This window comes from Schistocerca piceifrons, unplaced genomic scaffold, assembly GCF_021461385.2.
Source record: "Schistocerca piceifrons isolate TAMUIC-IGC-003096 unplaced genomic scaffold, iqSchPice1.1 HiC_scaffold_901, whole genome shotgun sequence".
NCBI classification, from domain to species: Eukaryota; Metazoa; Arthropoda; class Insecta; order Orthoptera; family Acrididae; genus Schistocerca; species Schistocerca piceifrons.
The window spans coordinates 1,026,499-1,051,796 of record NW_025729170.1 but is presented as its reverse complement, the minus strand read 5'-3'; the positions used below and the strand labels follow the sequence as shown (position 1 = coordinate 1,051,796).

Sequence of the window (25,298 nt, the reverse complement as noted above, 5' to 3'; positions counted from 1 at the left end):
TAATGAGACACAGTAATAACTTTAAATATGTACTTATATGTACAGATACAAAAATTTTACAAAGAACATTTTGATAAACAAATTCAAATATAAAGAAGGAAACTAACTTTAAAACCCTTCCACTTTGCATATAACTGTTTTCCTCGACATCTTGATGCAGAAGCAAAATGAGTTCACTTAAATGTGAGAGATATTATTTTTTTCCGAAGCACTTGTTGTCATGTTTATACAACTCCTCACTGTGTCTTTGTAATGATGGGAATCTGCCTGGCGTGTAGTAGCATTGGAGAAGGGGACCCAAACAGCATCATTCCAAGCTAGCCATGAAGGGAATTGTAAATCAGCAGTAGGCATGCAGTTAATCTCAACATCTTTAAACTCATGTGATGCCTGGGAAATGGGTCCTGTGTGCCAAATTTTGTTGTATTTGAAAGCCACGTTCTGCCTGACTTGCAACCTTTTCTGCAAACCATTTCATGAGCTCCCATTGCGACACTGCTCCTTTTTTATATGTGGGAAGTCTCTTTATTATAAAGGTGTTAATTGCAGTGAGTAGTAATGTGTGGTGCAATCACATTACTGGAAATGTCATTGCTATACTGTACCTGTGTTCTGAGAAACCTTAATGTTACTTGATCTGTGAAGAAGCAAAGCATATTAGCACCCTGTATTGTCTGGAGTGCCCTGTGAACAATGCAACCAATTTTCCGATATAAGGAGCTCCTAACTCAGAAATGTAGAATTCAGCTCGTAATGGACAGTTTCAAGTTTTTATCTGCTCCACCTTTATTGAGTATTGTCAGAGTAACTTCTACTGTTGGTGTCCTAGAGCACATCGGACTTGGAGAAAGAACAATTAAAGAGATGCATGGTTTAATTGCTGCTCCAGAATGCAGGAGTGGTCAAAAGATGTTACCTGGAATTGTCAGAGAAGAAGTAGTTATATCTTACGAAAATGATAATATTTCAAGACTTTGTGCAAGGAATTAAAGACTCCTTCCACAATCGTTCATAACAAGAAGATTCACATAAAATTGCATGAAGGTTTCTTGAAATACAGGTACAGCACAGTGACAGTTTCAGAAACCCAATTGAAACAAGCATTTCTAGTCATTGCTGCTATCACCTTTCTAATGAAGAGACTTCCAATGAATGCAAATGGGAGCACTGTTGCTATGGAAACTCATGAAAATGCTTTTTGGGAACGATTGCAAGTTGAGCAGAATGTGGCTTTCAAATTCCACAAAGTCTGGTACACAAGACACATTTTCCACCAATCACGTGAATTTAAAGATGTTGAGATTAACTATATGCCCCCTACAGATTCACAATTCCTTCATTGGTCCAGTTGGAATGATGCTGTTTGGCTACCCTTTGCCATTGTGACGTCTAAGGCAGATGTCCTATCATTACAAAGACATGGTGCACAGTTTTATAAACATGACAATAAGTGCTTTGGAGAAAAATCATATCTCTTACCTTTAAGTGAACTCATTTCATTTTTGCATCAAGATATCAAGGAAAACAGTTATATGCAAGGTGTGTGTGTTTTAAAAATGCAGTTTCCATCTTTGTATTCGATTTTTTATTTTTTTTTATGACATTTTTCTTTGTGGAGGTTCTATATCAGCATATACTGGTATATATTCAAAGTTCTTAACGTCTCTCATTATTGCTTGCTGCTTTTCTTAGTTTTCGCCGAAGTTTGTTTTTAATTTACAGTAAAACAGAATAGAAATATATCGCCTCATTTGTGCACCAAAGTTATCTATTGTAATTCTTTACACTGAAAAGACAACTAACAGTGAAATAATAATAAAAAATCCCGTGGAGGCCCAGGAAAAGAATAGGCCTCCGGTATGTTCTGCCAGTCGTAAAAGGTGACGAAAAAGAACAAACCACTAATAGGGCTAATCCCCCTTTTAGTGTGATTAGTTGGTTCAGGACAGAACGAAAGAAGCCTCGGACAAGCGCCGTCATGGTCGGGGAGACACAGCAGACATGTCTGTGTATGTGCGGATGGATATATGTGTGTGTGTGTGTGTGTGCGCACGAGTGTATACCCCTTTTTTCCCCCTAAGGTAAGTCTTTCCGCTCCCAGGATTAGAATGACTCCTTACCCTCTCCCTTAAAAGCCACATCCTTTCGTCTTTCCCTCTCCTTCCCTCTTTCCTGATGAGGCAACAGTTTGTTGCGAAAGCTTGAATTTCATGTGTACGTTTGTGTTCGTTTGTGTGTCTATCGACCTGCCAGCACTTTCGTTCGGTAAGTCACATCATCTGTGTTTTTAGATATAAATTTGTAGTTAAATAAATAACTCTTGAAAAGTCTAGAAAATATGTAGTTAATATGTGGTTTCCAGGCCAATTTATTGTCAGTAAGAACATCTAAAAGTTTAGTAGTTTTTAATTCATGATGGTTAGGAATCTCTTAGAGGCTAAAATTAAGTACGTGTGTTTTACTTTCATTTAGTAAGAAAACATCGCAGTACCCACATCCTGCGAGGCCTCACTCAGTGAAAACTAACCAATATGCAAAGATGTTTTGTGTTGGCCTTGTAGGTACTGCGATGTTTGCATATGTCTGGTTATGATTAACCGATCATATCCGCTCATCTGGAGATAGATTGAGTCGAAAGTTGATCGAAAGGTAGCGATTTGAAGGGCAAAAGGGAAAAAAGTGCCAAGGCAAGAGCCAAGGGAAAGAAACCTGTGTGATAGTTGGGTCAGATTTTACGAGCAGTAGCAGTTTTCTTGCTGTCTGCAACAGGTCACGCAAGGCTAGATTTTGATTCTAGTGGGTATCTTGCAGGCAGATGCCTTTGATGTTGTGCAGTGGTGTTTCTCGGCGGCTGCAGCTTCTCGGTCAGTGTCAGCATACCAGTAACAGTTAGGTTCATCATCATTTAGTGTCTTGATAGGTTGTATATTGGATTAACAGTGTAGGGCGGTGTTGGCGGTTTCTTTGTGCGTTAGTGTGCGAGCTTGTCAGCTTCCCTGTTGTAGCCTGTTGGTCGGCTATAATAGCAACTGGCATATCCAGTCAATGTTGCTGATGTTGTCATGTGAGAATTTATAAATAAACACGGATTAGTAATAAAAACAATAAAGGTCTGAACACCGATCCTTGTAGCACTCCAGGCCTAACGTAAACCAAATTTAACTTCTCGCTATCAATGCACACAACTTGGTGTGTGCCCCCCTGCGGGTCCGGGGGTTAGAATAGGCCCGAGGTATTCCTGCCTGTCGTAAGAGGCGACTAAAAGGAGTCCCTCCCCTTCAAGGGGGTAGTTAGCGCCTGTGTCCTGAGACGGATGGTTCCACGACCTATATTTGTGGTCATTTTGGTTTTTCACTTCTTCTCGTTTGTTCCTTCCATTGTTGGTTCCTTTCTTTGTTCTTCTCCATCTCACTGTCTTCCTTACTCTTTCCCTTGCCTTCTTCTCCTTGCCTTCTTCTCCTTGCCTTCTTCTCCTTGCCTTCTTCTCCTTGCCTTCTTCTCCTTGCCTTCTTCTCCTTGCCTTCTTCTCCTTGCCTTCTTCTCCTTGCCTTCTTCTCCTTGCCTTCTTCTCCTTGCCTTCTTCTCCTTGGCTTCTTCGGTCTCCGTCTCAGGGTTTGAGACAGTCTGTCCTCTCTCTCCCTCTCTCTCTTCTTTTTCCTCTTCTTCCTTCCTCCCTGTGCGCGCCTGAAGGCCGACCCACGCGTTCGCACGCGTAGCTGGTGACGGGGTAACGCGTAATTCCCCACCCTGGGTAGACAAGTAAGGCACGCACGTACCCCCTGGTAAAGGTCAGGCCCAGGGAGGGGTGATTGCCTGAGCTGATACCTTCTGACCATGCCGATTGGTCCCTCCGTCTGTTTCTCGGGAGGTGTGACCTGAGGTGTAAATATTCACTTAAGGCGGGAGTGCCCTCTGAGAGGGTCCCCACAAGGAAGGAGCGTGCCATCGGAGACGCTGGCAATCATGGGGGATTCCTCCGCAATGGATTTCTCTTCTTCTTCTCTCTCGACTTCTGCCCACAAACGGAAACTTGACCAGCCACCAGTGACAAAAGTACTACCGCCTGCCCCACAATTCGTGGTAGTTTCTCGATTTGAGGATGGAAAGGATTTTTCCTCTGTCAACCCTTTCGTTATCCAGAAGGGCGTAGATGCCATAGCCGGATCGGTCAAGTGTTGTACCAGGTTGCGTAATGGTACCTTGTTACTGGAGACTGAGAGCGCCTTTCAGGCACAAAAACTGCTTCGGGCCACACTCCCGTACACGTTCCCTGTCCGGGTGGAGGCTCACCGCACTTTGAATTCGTCTCATGGTGTTGTATATACTAGATCACTCGACGGATTGACTGACGAGGAGATTCAGTCTTTCCTCGCTGAGCAGGGCGTGACGGCTGTCCGTAGGGTCATGAAAAAGGTCAACAATGACCTTGTACCGACCCGGACACTTTTCTTGACCTTTGATAGTGTTCAGCTGCTGTCGCACATCAAAGCGGGCTACGAGGTTATTTCTGTTCGCCCCTATGTCCTGACACCTACGTGCTGCTACCAGTGTCAGCATTTTAATCACACTCGCCAGTCTTGTTCCAATGTGGCTAAATGTGTCACTTGTGGCAGGGATGTCCATGAGGGTGACTGTCCACCTCCGTCTCCTCGTTGTGTGAACTGTCATGGTGACCATGCAGTGTCCTCCCGCAACTGTCCCATCTACAAGGAAGAACGCTGTATCCAAGAAATTCGGGTCAAAGATAAAGTGTCCACCTCGGCTGCTCGCAAGCTATTTGCTAGTAGGAAGCCCACGCTGCTGCCAGCGGGGAGATACAGTACTGTCCTTGCCTGTCCTCAGACTACCAGGGAGGTGGCGACACAGGCATGCGATCTGACCTTCAGCACCACGGTCGTCCGTTCGGCCAGTGCTAAGATCGCGCGGTGGATGTCTCCTCTTCCTCCCGTCACCCCTCAGACACAAGCACCTTCATCAGCTTCTGCCAAGACGAAGACCCAGAAGTCAGATGCATGGGCCTTCAAGAAGGAACCGTCCCGTGCAGACTTCCTACGTACCTCGAACTCCAAGCCATCGACCAGTACTTCAACTAAACGACCTTCCAAGAAGGCTCATAGGAAGCACAGTTCTCCTTCTCCGCCACGGCACATTTCTTCTCCTGCGCCACCCAGCCGATGCCGCCCCAGGCCGTCATCCCTTTTGCTTGGCCGCACCGCTGGTAGCCGAACATCTGGCTGTTCACCTGCAGAGAAAGCTCCCCCTCCCGGCCATCTTAACAAGATGTCCGATGAACCTATAGAACCAATGGACGATGACTGTCCGCCTACTGATAGCGGCGGCAGAGCTCGCTCGAAGCCAGGCCCTCAGCGGCCTTCGAGGTGACCCCTTCTTTCATCTTCCTTTTCTTCTCACGATGGCACTTATTCACTGGAATATTCGCAGCATTCGCTCGAACCAAGAGGACTTGAAGTTGCTGCTCCGCTTGCACTGTCCGCTCGTCGTAGCCCTCCAGGAAACGAAGCTACACCCATGCGATCAAATTGCCTTGGCACACTACACCTCTGTGCGTTTTGACCTACACCCTGTGGTAGGTATTCCGGATCATGGAGGGGTTATGTTGCTGGTCTGGGATGGTATTTACTACGATCCCATCACATTGCACACCGGCTTGCAGGCAGTTGCCATCCGAATTACTCTCCCCACTTTTACATTTTCCATTTGTACCGTTTACACTCCATCGTCGTCTGCCGTTACCAGGGCAGACATGATGCAAATTATTGCTCAGTTATCTGCACCATATTTGTTAACTGGAGACTTCAATGCCCACCATCCCCTTTGGGGCTCTCCAGCATCCTGCCCGAGGGGCTCTCTGTTAGCAGACCTTTTCAACCAGCTCAATCTTGTCTGCCTCAATACTGGCGCCCCTACTTTTCTTTAGGACACATATCACACCTGTTCCCATTTAGACCTCTCTATATGTACTACCCAACTTGCACGCCGGTGTGAGTGGTATGCACTTTCTGATACATATTCGAGCGACCACTTCCCGTGTGTTATCCATCTCCTGCATCATACCCCCTCTCCGTGCTAAACTAGTTGGAACATCTCCAAAGCAGACTGGGGGCTCTTCTCTTCCAGGGCGACCTTTCAGGATCAAACTTTCACAAGCTGCGATAGTCAGGTCGCACACCTCATGGAAGTCATTCTCACTGCTGCTGAATATTCCATCCCTCACACTACTTCTTCTCCACGTCGCGTACCGGTCCCCTGGTGGACCACAGCATGTAGGGACGCTTTACGTGCTTGTCGACGTGCTTTATGCACCTTTAAACGCCACCCTACAGTGGCGAATTGTATCAATTATAAACGATTACGTGTGCAGTGTCGTCATATTATTAAAGAAAGCCAGCTGGGCTGCTTTCACAAGCACCTTCAACAGTTTTACCCCTTCTTCTGTTGTCTGGGGTAGCCTGCGCCGGCTATCTGGCACTAAGGTCCACTCACCAGTTTTTGGCTTGACGGTCGCGAATGACGTCCTTGAGGCCCCTGAGGATGTCTCCAATGCCTTTGGCCGCTTTTTCGCAGAGGTTTCGAGCTCCGCTCATTACCACCCTGCCTTTCCCCCCCCCCCCCCCCCCCCCCCCCCCCCCCCCCCTCCGAAAACAGGCAGAGGAGGCTAGGCCACCTAACTTCCGCTCCTCGAATCGTGTAAGTTATAATGCCCCATTCACCATGCGGGAACTCGTAAATGCACTTGCCCGGTCACGGTTCTCCACTCCAGGGCCTGATTCTATTCATATTCAGATGCTGAAGAACCTTTCTCCTGCGGGTAAAGGTTTCCTTCTTCATACTTATAATCGCGTCTGGATTGAGGGACATGTTCCCGCATGCTGGTGCGAGTCTATTGTTGTACCGATTCCTAAGCCGGGGAAGGACAAGCACTTGCCTTCCAGTTATCGACCCATCTCGCTTACCAGCTGTGTGTGTAAGGTGATGGAGCGAATGGTTAACTCTCGTTTGGTTTGGATGCTCGAATCTCGATGCCTACTTACCAATGTACAATTTGGATTTCGTAGGCGCCGCTCTGCTGTTGACCATCTGGTTACCTTGTCGACCTTCATTATGAATAACCTCTTTGCGGTAGCACCCGACCGCGGCTGTGTTCTTTGATTTGGAGAGGGCTTACGACACCTGTTGGAGGGCGGGCATTCTTCGCACCATTCATATATGGGGCCTTCGCGGTCGCCTCCCACTTATTATTCATTCCTTTTTAATGGATCGACAGTTCAGGGTACATGTGGGTTCTGTCCTGTCAGACACCTTTCGCCAGGAGAATGGGGTGCCACAAGGCTCAGTTTTGAGCGTCGCTCTCTTCGCCATAGCGATCAATCCAATAATGGATTGCCTCCCAGCTGATGTATCAGGCTCCCTTTTCGTGGACGATTTTACCATCTATTGCAGCGCGCAGCGTACATGTTTCCTGGAGCGCTGTCTTCAGCGTTCTCTTGACCGTCTTTACTCCTGGAGTGTCGCCAATGGCTTCTGTTTTTCTGCCGAGAAGACGGTCTGTATTAACTTCTGGTGCTACAAAGAATTTCTCCCACCGTCCTTACGACTCGGTCCTGTTGCTCTCCCATTCGTGGAGGCAACAAAATTTTTAGGTCTTACATTTGACAGGAAACTTAGCTGGTCTCCACATGTGTCATATTTGGCTGCCCGTTGTATTCGTTCTCTACATGTTCTCCGTGTTCTCAGTGGTATGTCATGGGGAGCGGATCGAACCGTCCTACTTCGCCTATATCGGTCGATCGCCCACTCCAAGCTGGATTATGGGAGCTTCGTATACTCCTCTGCACGGCTGTCCATCTTATGCCGCCTCAACTCCATACAACATCGGGGTTTACGTCTTGCAATCGGAGCGTTTTGTACTAGTCTTGTCAAGAGTCTTCATGCCAAAGCCGGTGAATTGCCACTCACATACCGGCGCGATATACTGCTTTGTCGGTATGCCTGTCGGCTACTGTCAATGCCCGACCACCTGTCTTATCGTTCCTTTTTTGACGACTCTCTCGACCGTCAATACGGGTTGTATGTCTCTGCCCTGCTACCCCCTGGAGTTCGCTTTCGTCGCCTCCTTCAACACCTTGATTTTTCACTCCCTGCAACCTTTAGAGTGGGCGATAGCCACACGCCACCTTGGCTCCAGGCTCAGGTTCGCGTTCACCTTGACCTCAGCTCGCTCCCAAAGGAGGTTACCCCCGGTTTGGTATACCACTCCCGTTTTGTCGAACTTCGTTTGAAGTTCATTAATATGACCTTGATTTATACAGGTGGCTCTAAGACCAATGACGGGGTCGGGTGTTCTTTTATTGTCGGGGCACAAAGTTTCAAATACCGGCTCCATGGCCATTGTTCGGTCTTCACAGCTGAGCTCTTTGCCCTCTACCAGGCTGTTCTTTACATCTGCCGCCACCGACATTCTGCTTATGTCATCTGCTCCGATTCCCTGAGCGCCATCCAGAGCCTAAGTGATCCGTATCCAGTTCACCCTTTCGTGCACCGGATCCAACGCTCTCTTCAGCAGCTGGTGGACGACGGTTCTCTGGTTAGCTTTATGTGGGTTCCTGGCCATGTCGGTATCCCTGGGAACGAAGCTGCAGATGCCGCAGCCAAGGCTGCGGTCCTCCAGCCTCGGACAGCTTCTTGTTGTGGCCCTTCATCAGATTGTAGCAGGGTCATTTGTCGGCGCATTTTATCGCTGTGGCATGCCGATTGGGCTGCACTTAGGAACAACAAGCTTCGGCCCCCCAGGGGGTCCACAACTCTTTTGTGGATACGTGCGTAGCGAGCACGGGACCCCGAGCTAATATGGCCCTCCTTCCTTTCCGGGCTGCATACCTTCCTTTTCCGCATCCTTCCCTATCCCCCGTCTTCGCCCCCCCCCCCCCCCACCCCTCACCTCTGGCTCTTTCCTTCCCTTTCTTCCCCTCTGGGAGTATGGTTTGTGCCTACGTCCGGAGACGGATGTTCATAAATGTAACGCATTCTTCGCCGTCTCTGCTTGTATGTCTTCATCCTTCCTTTGTCCTTCTCTTTTCCTTACCTCTTCTCTTTACCCTTTTCTCCGCTGCGGCGTTTGAGACCTCTCTTCTTTCCTTTCCCTTTCTTTGTTTTTCCCTTTCTCTTTCTTCCTCCCTGTGCGTGTCTGAAGGCCTACCCACGCATTTTCCTGCGTAGCCGGTGACGGGGTAACGCATAATTCCCCGCCCCGGTTAGACAGGTAGGACACGTACATACCCCCTGGTAACAGCCAGGCCCAGGGAGGGGTGATTACCCGAGCTGATAACTTCCGAAAGTGCCGATTGGTCTCTCCGTCCGTTTGTCGGGAGGTGTGAACAATCACCTAAGGCGGGAGTGTCCTCAGAGAGGGCCCCCACAAGGGAGGAGCGCGCCATTGGAGACGCCGGTAATCATGGGGGATTCTTCTGCAATGGTTTCCTCACCTTCCACTATGTCTGCTCACAAGCGTAAGTTCACTGAGTCTCAGCCACAGACAGTTCTTCAATCGTTGCCACAGTTCCTTGTTGTTTCTCGGTCTGATGAAGGTCACGACTTCTCCACGGTCAACCCTTTCATTATTCAGAAAGGTGTCGACGCAATTGCAGGTCTTGTAAAGTCTTGTTCCAGATTACGGAATGGCTCCTTGTTGTTAGAAACAGTCAGTGCCCTCCAGGCACAAAAATTGCTGCGTACTTCACTTCTCCACACCTTCCCTGCCCACGTGGAACCGCACCGTACTTTAAATTCCACGCGTGGAGTCGTTTATACACGCTCCCTCGATGGATTGTCTGACGACGAAATTCAGCACTACCTGTCTGACCAGGGTGTAACGGCTGTTCATAGAGCTATGAAAAGGGTTGACACGAATATCATTCCAACCCGCACTGTCCTCTTGACATTTGACAAAGTTCAACTCCCATCCAAAATCAAAGCAGGCTATGAGATAATTTCCGTTCGCCATTACGTCCCAAACCCTACGCGTTGCTATCAATGTCAGCGGTTCAATCACACCAGCCAGTCCTGTTCCAATCCGGCCAAATGTGTTACGTGTGGCAAGGATGCCCATGAGGGTGCTTGTCCATGTCCATCCCCTCGCTGCATCAACTGTATGGGTGACCACGCTGCTTCCTCTCGAGATTGCCCCATTTTTAAAGACGAAAAATCAGAGTGAAGGAAAAGCTGTCAACCTTTGCTGCTCGAAAATTATTCGCCAGTCGACAGCCCACCATGCCTCAGACAGGAAAATTCAGCACTGTCCTTGCTTATCCGCAGCCAACAAAGGAGGCGGCCACGTGGACTTGTGACCTCACCTTTAGTGCCACGGTCGTCAGATCGGCCAGCGCAAAGATCGCCCGTTCAACCTCACCACTTTCGCCTGCCCACTCTATGGCTCACTCTTCATCGGGTTCTGCTAAATCTCGAGCCCAAAAGTCAGACACCAAGACTTTGAAAAAAGAACATACTCGTGAAGATTTTTTACGTACCCTAACTTCACAACCATCGGTTTCTCCTTCATCTAAACATCATATTTCCAAGAAGGCTAATAAGAAACCCAGTTCATCTCCTTCTCCGCCAAGGCGTGTCTCATCTACAGCACCACCTGGCGGAAATCGCCCTCGGCCGTCTCCTGTGTCGCCGAGGCGCACTGCTGGCGACCGATCAACCGGCCGATCGCTGGTGGCAGGAGCTGCTCCTGAACAACCTATGGATCAGGATCTTCTGCCTTCGGCTGAATGCCATTCCATGCTGTCGGTCGCAAGCTCTGAGCAGTCGTTGAGTTGACGGCAACCTTGGTCACATTCCTCCATTTTCTGTTCACCCTATGTCCATTATCCACTGGAATATCCGCAGCATTCGAGCCAATCGGGATGAATTGTCGATCCTCTTACGATCCTACTCGCCGGTCATCTTCTGTCTTCAGGAAACAAAGCTGCGTCCCCATGACCGCTTTGTTCTCCCCCATTTTTCAGTCCATCCGATTTGATCTCCCCTCTGTTGAAGGCACTCCAGCCCATGGAGGACTCCTGATTCTTCTCCGTGATACTCTCCATTATCACCCAATCCACTTAAACACTTCCTTCCAAGCTGTCGCTGTCCGTCTTTCCCTTTCTGGATATACCTTTTCTCTTTGTACTGTATACATTCCATCATCCACACCAATGGCACGAGCTGATCTCCTTCATCTTCTTGGTCAGCTTCCACCCCCCTATTTGCTGGTTGGGGACTTCAATGCCCACCACCCGCTTTAGGGATCTCCACATCCTTGTCCACGTGGCTCACTATTGCTAGACGTCTTCCACCAAGCGGATCTAGTTTGCCCCAACACTGGGGTCCCTACATTTTTGTCTGCCTCTACGACAAATTTCTCTCATTTGGACCTTTCGGTCGGTACTGTTCCGCTAGCTCGGTGCTTCGAATGGTTCGCCCTTGATGATACACACTCGAGTGAACACTTTCCATGTGTCCTTAGACTGCAGCCCCAACTGCCCTATATGCGCCCGCGACGCTGGAAGTTTGCCCAAGCCGATTGGACACTTTTTTCGTCTCTAGCGACATTCGATGACCGTCACTTTCCTAGCGTCGGCGATGAGGTCTCACATATTACCGACGTTATTCTTACAGCTGCGGAACGTTCAATACCACGCACCTCCGAATTGCCCCGGCGCCCTCCACTTCCTTGGTGGAACGAGGCATGCCGTGACGTAATACGTGAGCGGCGACGTGCTCTTCGCGTTTTCCGCCACCATCCTACTTTGGCCAACTGTATCCGCTATAAGCCGTTCCGTGCGCGATGCCGTTGCGTCATCCGCGATAGCAAGAAGGCAAGCTGGAAATTCTTTATTAGCTCATTTAACACCTTCACTCCCTCCTCCGGAAGTTTGGAGTCTGATTCGACGGTTATCAGGCGCGCCTAGTTTCTCCCCGGTCTCTGGGCTCACTGTCGCGTGTGATACGTTAGTGGACGCCGTCGCAATTTCTAACTCCTTGGGTAAACATTTTGCTGAGATTTCGAGCTCTTCAAATTAGCCACCAGCGTTTCTCTCGAAGAAACATGCAGCGGAAGTGCAACCTCTTGCTTTCTTCTCTCAAAGTCGCGAGAGCTATAATACTGTTTTCTCCATGCGGGAACTCCAACATGCACTCTCTTCTTCTCGCTCCTCCGCCCCAGGACCGGATGGTATCCACATCCAAATGTTCCTGCATTTATCAACCCATAGTCTGCGTTACCTCCTTCACCTTTATAATCGAATTTGGACCGACAGTACTTTTCCCAGACGATGGCGGGAAGCTATCGTCGTTCCTGTTCCGAAACCTGGAAAGGACAAACATCTCCCCTCTAGCTATCGCCCCATTTCTCTCGCGAGTAGTGTGTGTAAGGTTTTGGAGCGTATGGTGAATTGCCCTTTAGCTTGGTGACTGGAGTCCCGCAGTCTTTTAACACCTGCCCAATGCGGTTTCCGAAAGCATCGTTCTGCAGTTGACCATCTTGTTTCTTTCTCCACTTATATCATGAACAATTTTCTCCGGGAACGCCAAACAGTAGCAATATTTTTTGATCTGGAGAGAGCATACGATACCTGTTGGAGGACAGGCATCCTCCGCACACTGTTCTCTTGGGGCTTTCGAGGTCGGCTGCCCCTTTTTCTTCGCGAATTTATGACAGAGCGCACATTTAGAGTGCGGGTGAACACTACTCGCTCCCGTACTTTCTCCCAAGAAAACGGGGGTACCCCAGGGCTCCGTGCTAAGTGTTGCACTGTTTGCTATTGCCATAAATCCAATTATTGATTGTCTCCTTCCTGATGTCTCGGGCTCCCTCTTTGTGGACGATTTTGCGATCTTCTACAGCTCTCAACGGACCAGCCTTCTTGAACGACGTCTTCAAGGATGTCTCGATTGCCTCTACTCTTAGAGCACCGAAACCGGCTTCCGTTTTTCTCCCAGTAAGACCATTTGTGTTAATTTTTGGCGACGTAAGGAGTTTCTTCCACCCTCCTTACATCTAAGACATGTCAACCTTCCATTTTCGGACGTCGCTAAATTCTTGGGTCTTATGTTTGACAGAAAACTGTGCTGGTCCTCCCACGTTTCCTATCTTTCGGCTCGCTGTCTGCGATCGCTCAACACCCTCCGTGTCCTGAATGGTATGTCCTGGGGAGCAGACCGAGTGGTCCTTCACCGCGTCTATTGCGCCTTAGTGCGCTCGAAATTGGACTATGGAAGCATAGTTTACTCCTCTGCTCGGCCGTCTATTCTTCGTTGTCTCGACTCTATCCACCACCGAGGATTACGTTTAGTGTCTGGAGGTTTTTACACCAGCCCTGTGGAAAGCCTTTATGCTGAGACTGCTGAACCTCCACTGTCCAATCGGCGAGCAGTCCTTCTGAGTCGTTATGCTAGCCATCTGACTTCCATGCCTGCTAATCCAGCCCATGACATTTTTTTCGACACCTCCTTTGATGTAGGGTATGCAGGCCGCCCCTCCTCCCTACTACCACCGGGAGTCCGCGTTTCGTCAACTGCTCCATTCTCTTTCCTTCCGCTTTCCTAAAACCTTCCTGACAACTTGGGGTACAGCACCGCCTTGGCTCCGTCCCCGGATCTGCCTGCTCCGTGACCTTTGTCAATTTCCCAAGGATGGTACCCCTTCACTTGTTTATCGCCGGGCATTTGCTGCTCTATGTGCACAAATGAAGGAAGCCACATTTATTTACACTGATGGCTCGAAAACATCGTTAGGTGTAGGGAGTGCCTATATTGTTGGCAACACCCTAAATCAGTTTCGGCTTCCTGACCAGTGTTCGGTTTATACTGTAGAACTTTACGCTGTTCTCCAGGCTGTCCACTACATCCACCGCCATCAGCAGATACAGTATGTTATCTGCTCAGATTCTCTCAGCTCTCTCCTCAGTCTCCTAGCTCTTTACCCTGTGCACTCTCTGGTCCACCGGATTCAGGACTGTCTGCGCTTGCTCCACCTGGGGGCGTCTCGGTGGCGTTCCTCTGGCTCCCGGGACACGTTGGTATCTGTGGAAATGAGGCGGCTGATATTGCGGCCAAGGCTGCAGTCTCTCTTCTTCGGCCAGCTATTCAATCGATTCCCATCGCCGATCTACGGAGCATTTTATGTCATCGTGTTGTTCTTTTATGGCACCCAGATTGGTCGACACTTCCCCATAATAAATTGCAGGACGTGAAAGCTCTTCCTTGTGCTTGGACCTCTTCCTCCCGAACGTGTCGTCGGGAGGAGGTAATTTTAACTAGACTCCGGATAGGGCACTGTCTTTTTAGCCATCGACATCTTTTAAGCGGCGATCCTTCCCCACTCTGTCCCCACTGCTCTCAGCTTTGGACGGTAAGACACCTTTTAATTGAGTGCCCCCATTTTACTCCGTTATGCGCGTGTCTACAGATGTCGCCTGATATATCGTCAATTTTAGCAGATGACACGCGCTCGGCCGATCGCGTTCTCGAGTTTATCAGTGCCAGTGAAATGACGTCAGTCATTTGAAGCTTTTTTTTTGGGGACAACCAACCCCTTTCTGTAGTGGATTTTGAAGCCTTCCTTCTGCTTTTAGTTTCTCCAATTTTTTGAGTTTCGTTCCCACTGCTGCTGGTTTCCATTTTCGGTTTTTACTGTTTCCTAAGTCACGGACCGGGCGCTAATGACCATAGCAGTTTTGCGCCCTAAAAAAAAAAAAAAAAAAGCTTCGGGCCTTGAAACCTCTTCCCGCGGCTTGGACGTCCTCCTCACACCCTTCTCGGCAGGAGGAGGTCGTTATGGCCCAGTTACGAATTGGACACTGCCGGTTCAGCCATCGCCATCTGCTGACGGCTGCGCCGGCGCCGTTCTGCCCATGTGGGCAATTGCTGACGGTCCGCCACATTTTAACGTCCTGTCCGGATTTTAATACACTGCGTCTTGATCTTGGCCTGCCATGCCATTTTAGCGGATGACCCAGGAGCAGCTGCTCGCATTCTTCGTTTTATCAACTTGACAAACCTGTCTAAGGGCATTTGATTATGCTGTTTTTTTTTCTTTTTAATCCTATGCCTGTCAATCTGTCTTTTATCGTGTTTTCCCTTTTAGTTGCTGTTTTAAACTTGTGCCTCGCGGTGCATTCGTAACGTAGTCTGGGCGCTAATGACCTTTGACGTTGTGCGCCCTAAAACCACCAAAAAAAAAAAAAAAAAAAAAACACACTTGGTGTGCAGTTCTGTAGCAGAGATTGAAACGTATTTAAGCTGTTGCCATCAAAACCATAGTAGAATAACTTATTCAACAAAGTATCATGCTCTGTGCAGTCAAAGCTCTGCTCAGGTACAGAATGTAGCTTGGGAATACCCCTTAGCCTCGAACACATCTAGGACAAATTTTACTAGAGAATCCATTGCATCAGTTGTGGATTTACTTTTTCTAAATCCAAATTATTTGTCACTAATTGTATCCAATTTATCCAAGTAAACACTAACTTGGAAGAAAGGACAGATTGCTGCTTACCATAAGGAAGATACATTAAGTTGCAGACAGGCACAGTTAAAAGACAGCCTTCATCAGTAAGAGAGACACACAAACATCGTTCACACACACAAGCAAGCACACGTGACCGCCAACTCCAACATCTCGAGCCAGAATGCTGGAGTTGGTGACGGCGGTGTGTGTGTGGTTTTTTTTTTTTTTTTTTTTCCCTACCTGCAGTTTCCATTGTTTGATAAGTACTAACTTGATCATAAAAATTTTTATAGAGTACAGGGATTATGGATATAGGCCTACAACTAGCGGGACTGTTCTTTTTGCCTTTTTTATATATAGGCACAACTCCAGAAATTTCTAGTAGATCAAGAAACTTACTATCACCTAGACATATATTTTCACAGTAAGTTAGGGGATAAATTATACAGTCAATAACGTCTTTCAACAAATTGCAAGACAGTTTATAGGTATCAACACTAGCTTAGCTTTTGAAATTTTTCACTATTTTCGGAATGGTTTTTGGACATTCTTCCGTGTAAGTAAACATGCCCAGGGGATGCTTTTCGAACCAGTTATCCATTATACTAAGTGCATTTTCATGGAGGTTTATTTGTGGTACTACTAATATTTTCTGTAGATTGGATGCAAAATTTATTAAATTCTTCTTGGGTTATGGTAATATCAATTTGTTTGGTGTGTACAATAGAGTTGATTACACTCCTGGCTTTTTATGTTGACTTTTCAGTTTGCTATATTATGTAGTTCATTTGCTTCATCGATTACCTATCTATGCTTGTATATAGGCACAATAAAAAAAACACACACAAACACACACACAAAATTTCGAGCTTTCGCAACCCACGGTTGCTTCGTCAGGAAAGAGGGAAGGAGAGGGAAAGATGAAAGGATATGGATTTTAAGGGAGAGGGTAAGGAGTCATTCCAATCCCGTGAGCGGAAAGACTTACCTTAGGGGGAAAAAGGACAGGTATACACTCGCGCGCGCGCACACACACACACACACACACACACACACACACACACACACATATCCATCCACACATATACAGACACGAGCAGACATATTTAAAGGCGAAGAGTATGGGCAGAGATGTCAGTCAGCCTTTAAATATGTCTGCTTGTGTCTGTATATGTGCGGATGGATATGTGTGTGTGTGTGTGTGTGTGTGTGTGTGTGTGTGTGTGTGTGCGCGCGCGAGTGTATACCTGTCCTTTTTTTCCCGCTAAGGTAAGTCTTTCCGCTCCCGGGATAGGACTGACTCCTTACTCTCTCCCTTAAAACCCACATCCTTTCATCATTCCCTCACCTTCCCTCTTTCCTGACGAAGCAACCGTGGGTTGCGAAAGCTCGAAATTTTGTGTGTGTGTTTGTGTGTGTTTATTTATTGTGCCTATCTACCGGCGTTTTCCCGCTTGGTAAGTCATGGAATCTTTGTTTTTAATGTATTTTTCCCATGTGGAATGTTTCTTTCTATTTTATTTATACTTGTATATACCTTTATACCTATATATACCTTTAGCATACAATACTTTATGCAGTTGAGGATAATTTTTATATTTGCACCAGAATACATTATGACAGTATTTTTCAATTGCCCTAACTCTGGAGTACACCAATCCTTTTTTTTTTTTTTAAGCTGCTACTAATATTCCTGTAATTTTTCCAGAGGAACGTTGCTTTCAAACATATTTAAAAATGCAGAGAAAAACTCAGTGAAAACAATATCAGAGGAACAATGTTGAAGCCTACTGAAAAGGGAGTCCCAGTTTTAACAAGTGAGGGCATGTCTAAACCTATCAATCTTCTCTTTACTAATTGCTCTAGTAGTCACAGTTTTAGATTTTGGTTTGGAGGTGTTGGAAGTTACAATACTACGTCTAATAAATACTGCATCATGATTGAGAAAGAGACACTAATTACATTAGAGGACATAAAAGTTCTCTTAATATTTGTAAATATATTACCAAGACAGGTAGAGCCTCTTGTAGATTTACAGTTAACATACAAAAGGTTAAATTGTTGAAGCACATGTTTGAGCTCAGTCACAGTTTTTTTGTGCTGCAGTATGTCAAAACTTGAACTGACATCCCCACTGATGAGAATTTGTCTGTTTCCCATTTTGGTATAGTACAGATGTACATTAAGAGGTCATCAGTGGCCTGTACACTACTCCTACATCTAGCTCAAGACTCTGTTACTAGATGTGATATTTCCAATTGCATTAATGCATTTCAACACAAAGGGTGTTGAGATATGACCTACCACAGTTTGCCCCAAGAGATGTTTTTATGTGTATTGCTACCTCCCCCCCCCCCCCCCCCCCCCCTTCCCCCATGCAAGTGATGAAGACGAGTCCTCTATTATACCAACTAGGTAATGTGTAATCATTCAGTACTTTGTACCTAAGCCCTTCCTTTTTACACCAATGTTCACTTAAATATAAAATGTCCAACATGTTTTCATTTGAAAAATCATTAACTATTAGATTTGTATCTGCCATACCTTGAACATTGAGGTAGCCTGTCCTAAACTCTACTTTTGGCATTACTTTTTTCATATATACTTAATTGACGTAGGCCAATGTTACTATGTAAAAGTTGATCAGCTTGTGTTCATGTGGCACTGGAACATCCAACCTGGTCTAATCCTGTAAGTTTTTTATCATCTCAGTTGAAACATAACCCATAGTATTGATCTGTCTTCCTACCTAAGTTTATCCAATAATATTCTTAGACTTGCATCACTTAAAACACATTTACCTAGTTTGTTGAGATGTTGGCCATGCTTGGTATGCCAAACTCTGCGGTAACTACTAGTGTTAGGTAAGGAAACATTCCTAAAGTGTTTACAGATAGCTTTGTACTTCTTCTTGGTTTGCTCCACTTCCTTAGTCACACATGACTACTGAGGCAAATCATGTTGATGAAGCACATCGATGATAATCATATTGGTGTGGGTTAACACTTAGTGTCTTCTTCAGTGTCAATGTAGCTGTCTTCCTCTCATTTCCGCTGATGATGTTCGCTCCAGCCATTACTACTACAAATTCTTTGTACTAGGGGGCTGTGCTGTCTTTCTTAATAGATGTTGAAACATCTTGCAAACCAGCCCCTAATTTAACGATTCCTTCTATTTTAAACTCTTCCGGCACAGAAGGTCCACTTTCCATTAACATAACTGATAATCCTCGCGCATAACTGTCTGTGTTAATCTTGATTTTACATTTCTTCTTATATACTAGTTTGCTATTTACTAAGTTTTGAGTGTCTTGCATTGCCCTATCAGATGAGCGTGCTGATGCGATTTCAATATCATCCATGTTTTGGAATGAATTGTGTTTGTTGTTAATTGATAGAACAAAATCCTTCTCATGTTGATGGGTTTGTAAGGACTCCTCTTTGATTTCATAGTTTCGCATGCTCTGCTGGACCTGTTATTGTGAGTTATTAAAGTCGTACCCTTGCTTTCTGGCAATCCTTCTGGTTTAGATATATTGAGACATACTTGATGATTACTCTCTTCCAAGGTATGCTGGAGTCTTTGGTTTTCATCACTCAGTATTTTTAAGTACTCTTGTAGCTCAGCAATAATTCATAACAAAGAATTTTTATCTTCATCAGATAAGTTTTACAATGTTACCTAGGACAAATCCACTCTGTGCTTTCTTCAGGTTGGTCATTTGTGGTAATGTTTGCACAAGTGAAGTGATTCCAATGATCCCACAAATCACCCAAGATACCATTTCTTACATTTCTGTTACATTTTACACACATTTTGGATCAACCTGTTTTTTACGGTAGCTGAATCACTACCTACTACTTCGATCAGTGCCATGTTGTGCAACATATGTACTGAGAAAAAGACTGATAACTGTTTTCAGCTCTGAAGTGTTTACAGTTCTTATCCAGAGGTGAACCACACATATATTTGGGGAAAAAAACAAAGAATACACGTTTTTATTTATCGGTGCCCTGTAGTGTTGAATGTGGATGGCATGTGTAAGTGGCATTTTCATTTTCTTCTTTGCACCTAACGTTGTTACCCGATATGTAAAAATTTCAGCAAAAAATAAAGTTGTGATACAGTTGTCTATGTACCCCACAGGACTTTGAAATTCGTCAAATTTGACTTTTTTTGTGATGGAGTCATCTTTAAGTGAAGGTAAGAACTACCAGTTTCAATTGCCATTTATACTTGATACTAGCACTAAAGAGTTACAGTGCATAAGATGAAGTCTGTACTGTTCCCCTCTGGAATGTTATGATTTTAAGAAATCACAAATGTAAAGCACATCATGGAAAAGTGTGTTTCTCAACATTTTTAATAAAAAACTGAAGATGTATCCTACTTTTTATGCAATATATCAACTTACTGACTGGCGTAGTAGATGCCTAAAAAACTTGAGGTCTGTAGGTCACCTCATTAGTGAGTAGCAAGTGTGTGAAAATACAGAAATTGGTTCTTTACTAATGACCAGTACACACCATTGTGTCTTCAAACCTGAATTTATCAAAAATGGTTAGAGTTATAACAGTGCTATTTGGCAGTTTTCTATTAAGATATGTAGGTACCCATGTACTGAATATGACTAAATCCTGCCATGGTCGCCTTAGGAGCTACCAAACTATAATTTTAAAGGAATGACCCGTACTGCTCTTGGATCACAGAGATGTATTAGTTTTCTCATCTTGACATTAAGATTTATAAGAAATGTAATTATCAGCTTGAGCTAAATTTTCTTCTAGGTATGGCTGCTTCACACTATTTAAAATTAGATCACCAGCTGCTGGCTGGAGTATGGTAGTGCCACCTATCCCGAAACAGTGATTTTCATGACAGGTTTACATTAATTTGGAAGGCTGCAATTTGATCATGAGCAGGAAGTCAACGAATGTGTATCAAACATAAAGATTTTGATAACAGATTGATATACGGTGTAGCCTGATGTGTACATTTCCACCATATCTAATGCACTTTGGCATATTTGATCTTTCTTGTCATGCAAACTAGAACTGGCGGCTGAAGTCTAAATACCTTTATTGAGTAATAGACATATCTTCTCCTAGTATTCTGGTACGTACAGTGTGGGGCAAATAAAAGTAGCTCGGGCAAGAATATATGATTAGACGACCATTTGTGGCAGCATTGACAGAGAGGGAAAAGACATACAGTTACTTCCAGCACGATGGAGCAACTCCCCATACAGCCGGCTGAACCTTTAGAGCACATTTACACAGTCTACATGCCTTACTGAGTTGTTAGGAGAGGTCAGTCTTGTTGTGGCCCTGGCTGGCCAAGCAGGTCACTTGATCTATCATTGTGTGATTAATTTGTGTGGGGAGCCCTCAAGTCTAAGGTGTATTGCCACAACCCTCGTTGTCTTCAAGAACTGCAGCAGAACATATCAGATGATATTGCAGTAATTCCAGCAGATCAGCTTCGATCCATCTTCAGCACCTTGCTGATAAGGGCCCAAAAGTGCCAAGAGATAAATGGTGATTACTTTCAAGATCTGCTGTTTTCTGTTAGTACTGTATTTCCTTTTCTCTGCTGTGTTTCATTGTACACTGGAACTATGTTCCCAGTGCTACTTCTGTTTGCCTCACCCTGTAGATTGTAAATGAAATTTAAAAAAAAAATTGCAAGAGAAGGGGTAAGTTATGTTTCCTGAAAATTTTTGATCCAGTTTAATTCTAATGCACAGGAAAGGGAGGGAGGGTGGGTATGGGTAATGTCTGACACTGCAAATTTTGTTATACTAGTGATGCCAGTTAAGGGAGATTTGGCGAAGAAAGTTTGATCATAACCAAATCTCTCAAAACTAACTGAAGCTTCCCCACATTTGATGGTTAATCAACTGATTCAAAACTATGTGGTGTTCTGGATAATGTATCACTACCACTCCAGTGTCTGCCAGAAAAGTCTTCTATAGTAGCATAGCTAAGTTGGTGGTGAGGAGGAGAAGGTCAGTTCTCCCTGTGCTACATCTACATCTACATTGATACTCCGCAAGCCACCCAATGGAGTGTGGCGGAGGGCACTTTACGTGCCACTGTCATTACCTCCCTTTCCTGTTCCAGTCGCGTATGGTTCGCGGGAAGAACGACTGTCTGAAAGCCTCCGTGCGCGCTCTAATCTCTCTAATTTTACATTCGTGATCTCCTCGGGAGGTATAAGTAGGGGGAAGCAATATATTCGATACCTCATCCAGAAACGCACCCTCTCGAAACCTGGCGAGCAAGCTACAGCGCGATGCAGAGCGCCTCTCTTGCAGAGTCTGCCACTTGAGTTTATTAAACATCTCTGTAACGCTATCACGGTTACCAAATAACCCTGTGATGAAACGCGCCGCTCTTCTTTGGATCTTCTCTATCTCCTCCGTCAGACCGATCTGGTACGGATCCCACACTGATGAGCAATACTCAAGTATAGGTCGAACGAGTGTTTTGTAAGCCACCTCCTTTGTTGATGGACTACATTTTCTAAGCACTCTCCCAATGAATCTCAACCTGGTACCCCGCCTTACCAACAATTAATTTTATATGATCATTCCACTTCAAATCGTTCCGCACGCATACTCCCATATATTTTACAGAAGTAACTGCTACCAGTGTTTGTTCCGCTATCATATAATCATACAATAAAGGATCCTTCTTTCTATGTATTTGCAATACATTACATTTGTCTATGTTAAGGGTCAGTTGCCACTCCCTGCACCAAGTGCCTATCCGCTGCAGATCTTCCTGCATTTCGCTACAATTTTCTAATGCTGCAACTTCTCTGTATACTACAGCATCATCCGCGAAAAGCCGCATGGAACTTCCGACACTATCTACTAGGTCATTTATATACACTCCTGGAAATGGAAAAAAGAACACATTTACACCGGTGTGTCAGATCCACCATACTTGCTCCGGACACTGCGAGAGGGCTGTACAAGCAATGATCACACGCACGGCACAGCGGACACACCAGGAACCGCGGTGTTGGCCGTCGAATGGCGCTAGCTGCGCAGCATTTGTGCACCGCCGCCGTCAGTGTCAGCCAGTTTGCCGTGGCATACGGAGCTGCATCGCAGTCTTTAACACCGGTAGCATGCCGCGACAGCGTGGACGTGAACCGTATGTGCAGTTGACGGACTTTGAGCGAGGGCATATAGTGGGCATGCGGGAGGCCGGGTGGACGTACCGCCGAATTGCTCAACACGTGGGGCGTGAGGTCTCCACAGTACATCGATGTTGTCGCCAGTGGTCGGCGGAAGGTGCACGTGCCCGTCGACCTGGGACCGGACAGCAGCAACGCACGGATGCACGCCAAGACCGTAGGATCCTACGCAGTGCCGTAGGGGACCGCACCGCCACTTCCCAGCAAATTAGGGACACTGTTGCTCCTGGGGTATCGGCGAGGACCATTCGCAACCGTCTCCATGAAGCTGGGCTACGGTCCCGCACACCGTTAGGCCGTCTTCCGCTCACGCCCCAACATCGTGCAGCCCGCCTCCAGTGGTGTCCCGACAGGCGTGAATGGAGGGACGAATGGAGACGTGTCGTCTTCAACGATGAGAGTCGCTTCTGCCTTGGTGCCAATGATGGTCGTATGCGTGTTTGGCGCCGTGCAGGTGAGCGCCACAATCAGGACTGCATACGACCGAGGCACACAGGGCCAACACCCGGCATCATGGTGTGGGGAGCGATCTCCTACACTGGCCGTACACCACTGGTGATCGTCGAGGGGACACTGAATAGTGCACGGTACATCCAAACCGTCATCGAACCCATCGTTCTACCATTCCTAGACCGGCAAGGGAACTTGCTGTTCCAACAGGACAATGCACGTCCGCATGTATCCCGTGCCACCCAACGTGCTCTAGAAGGTGTAAGTCAACTACCCTGGCCAGCAAGATCTCCGGATCTGTCCCCCATTGAGCATGTTTGGGACTGGATGAAGCGTCGTCTCACGCGGTCTGCACGTCCAGCACGAACGCTGGTCCAACTGAGGCGGCAGGTGGAAATGGCATGGCAATCCGTTCCACAGGACTACATCCAGCATCTCTACGATCGTCTCCATGGGAGAATAGCAGCCTGCATTGCTGCGAAAGGTGGATATACACTGTACTAGTGCCGACATTGTGCATGCTCTGTTGCCTGTGTCTATGTGCCTGTGGTTCTGTCAGTGTGATCATGTGATGTATCTGACCCCAGGAATGTGTCAATAAAGTTTCCCCTTCCTGGGACAATGAATTCACGGTGTTCTTATTTCAATTTCCAGGAGTGTATATTGTGAAAAGCAATGGTCCCATAACACTCCCCTGTGGCACGCCAGAGGTTATTTTAACGTCTGTAGACGTCTCTCCATTGATAACAACATGCTGTGTTCTGTTTGCTAAAAACTCTTCAATCCAGCCACACAGCTGGTCTGATATTCCGTAGGCTCTTACTTTGTTTATCAGGCGACAGTGCGGAACTGTATCGAACGCCTTCCGGAAGTCAAGAAAAATAGCATCTACCTGGGAGCCTGTATCTAATATTTTCTGGGTCTCATGAACGAATAAAGCGAGTTGGGTCTCACACGATCGCTGTTTCCGGAATCCATGTTGATTCCTACGTAGTAGATTCTGGGTTTCCAGAAATTACATGATACGCGAGCAAAAAACATGTTCTAAAATTCTACAAGAGACCGACGTCAGAGATATAGGTCTATAGTTTTGCGCATCTGCTCGACGACCCTTCTTGAAGACTGGGACTATCTGTGCTCTTTTCCAATCATTTGGAACCCTCCGTTCCTCTAGAGACTTGCGGTACACGGCTGTTAGAAGGGGGGCGAGTTCTTTCGCGTACTCTGTGTAGAATCGAATTGGTATCCCTAATGTCCTCTTCTACATGAATTGCCAATTAGTTGTTTGCTCATCCTCTGACTATGTATGCACACTGTTGCCGCAACTTCATTTTTACAGTGATTGCTATTCAAATATCGCCATAAGGAGACCATGCCTTTCAGTGGCATACTTATGTGACACTACTTCATCTGATTCATACAGCTATTAGTGGTACAGTTTTAATTATCTGTTGTTGGTGATTCAGTCATATGTGTGTAGACTGTTTGCAAGTGTTCTTTTGCTGTGATAGACCAAGTGATTTGAACCAACATCCTCCTGAATGCAGGTCCAGTGTTTATTACTGGGAAAGACTAAGTGGAAGTTGAACTTTCTTTCTGAAAGATTGTGGTTCACACAATCATCCAATCATTCAGATACAGATCTTCTGGGGTTTCCCTAAATTGTTAAAGACAGATGCTTGGGTTGGTCCCTGTAAAAAGGATGTAGCCAACTTCCTTCCCCACCCTTCTATTCCAAGCTTGTGCTTCATCTCTTCCAAGCTTGTGCTTCATCTCTAATGACATTTTATTGTGAGACTTTAAATCCCACTATTTGCACAGAGAGAAAAATGCGTTCCCTCTCTTAATGTCCCAAATTCTCGGTTGATTACAGTTTGCTGCACTTTCTTAAGAGAAAGCTAACTTTCCAAACTTGTTCACATATTCTATATTGTTTCTTAATTTTGAGTCAGCTTGAATCAGTCCCAAGATAAATGTACACAAAGGGGGAATCACATAGGAAGTGTATGAATTTATTTATTTATTTTTTATTTTCACCTCGAGCTCCGTATGACCAAATTGAGGAGGAAATCTCCAAGGTCATGGAACATGTCAGTACATGAAATTAAAACATAAAAGTAATAACAGA

At 46.0% G+C, this 25,298-nt stretch overlaps 1 protein-coding gene across 1 annotated transcript in view; it reads left to right on the top strand.

Moving 5' to 3' along the window:
- LOC124771266 (heat shock 70 kDa protein 14-like) overlaps positions 1-25,298 on the top strand; it is a 270,928-nt gene that overhangs the window by 1,764 nt on the left and 243,866 nt on the right. The window lies entirely within an intron of this gene.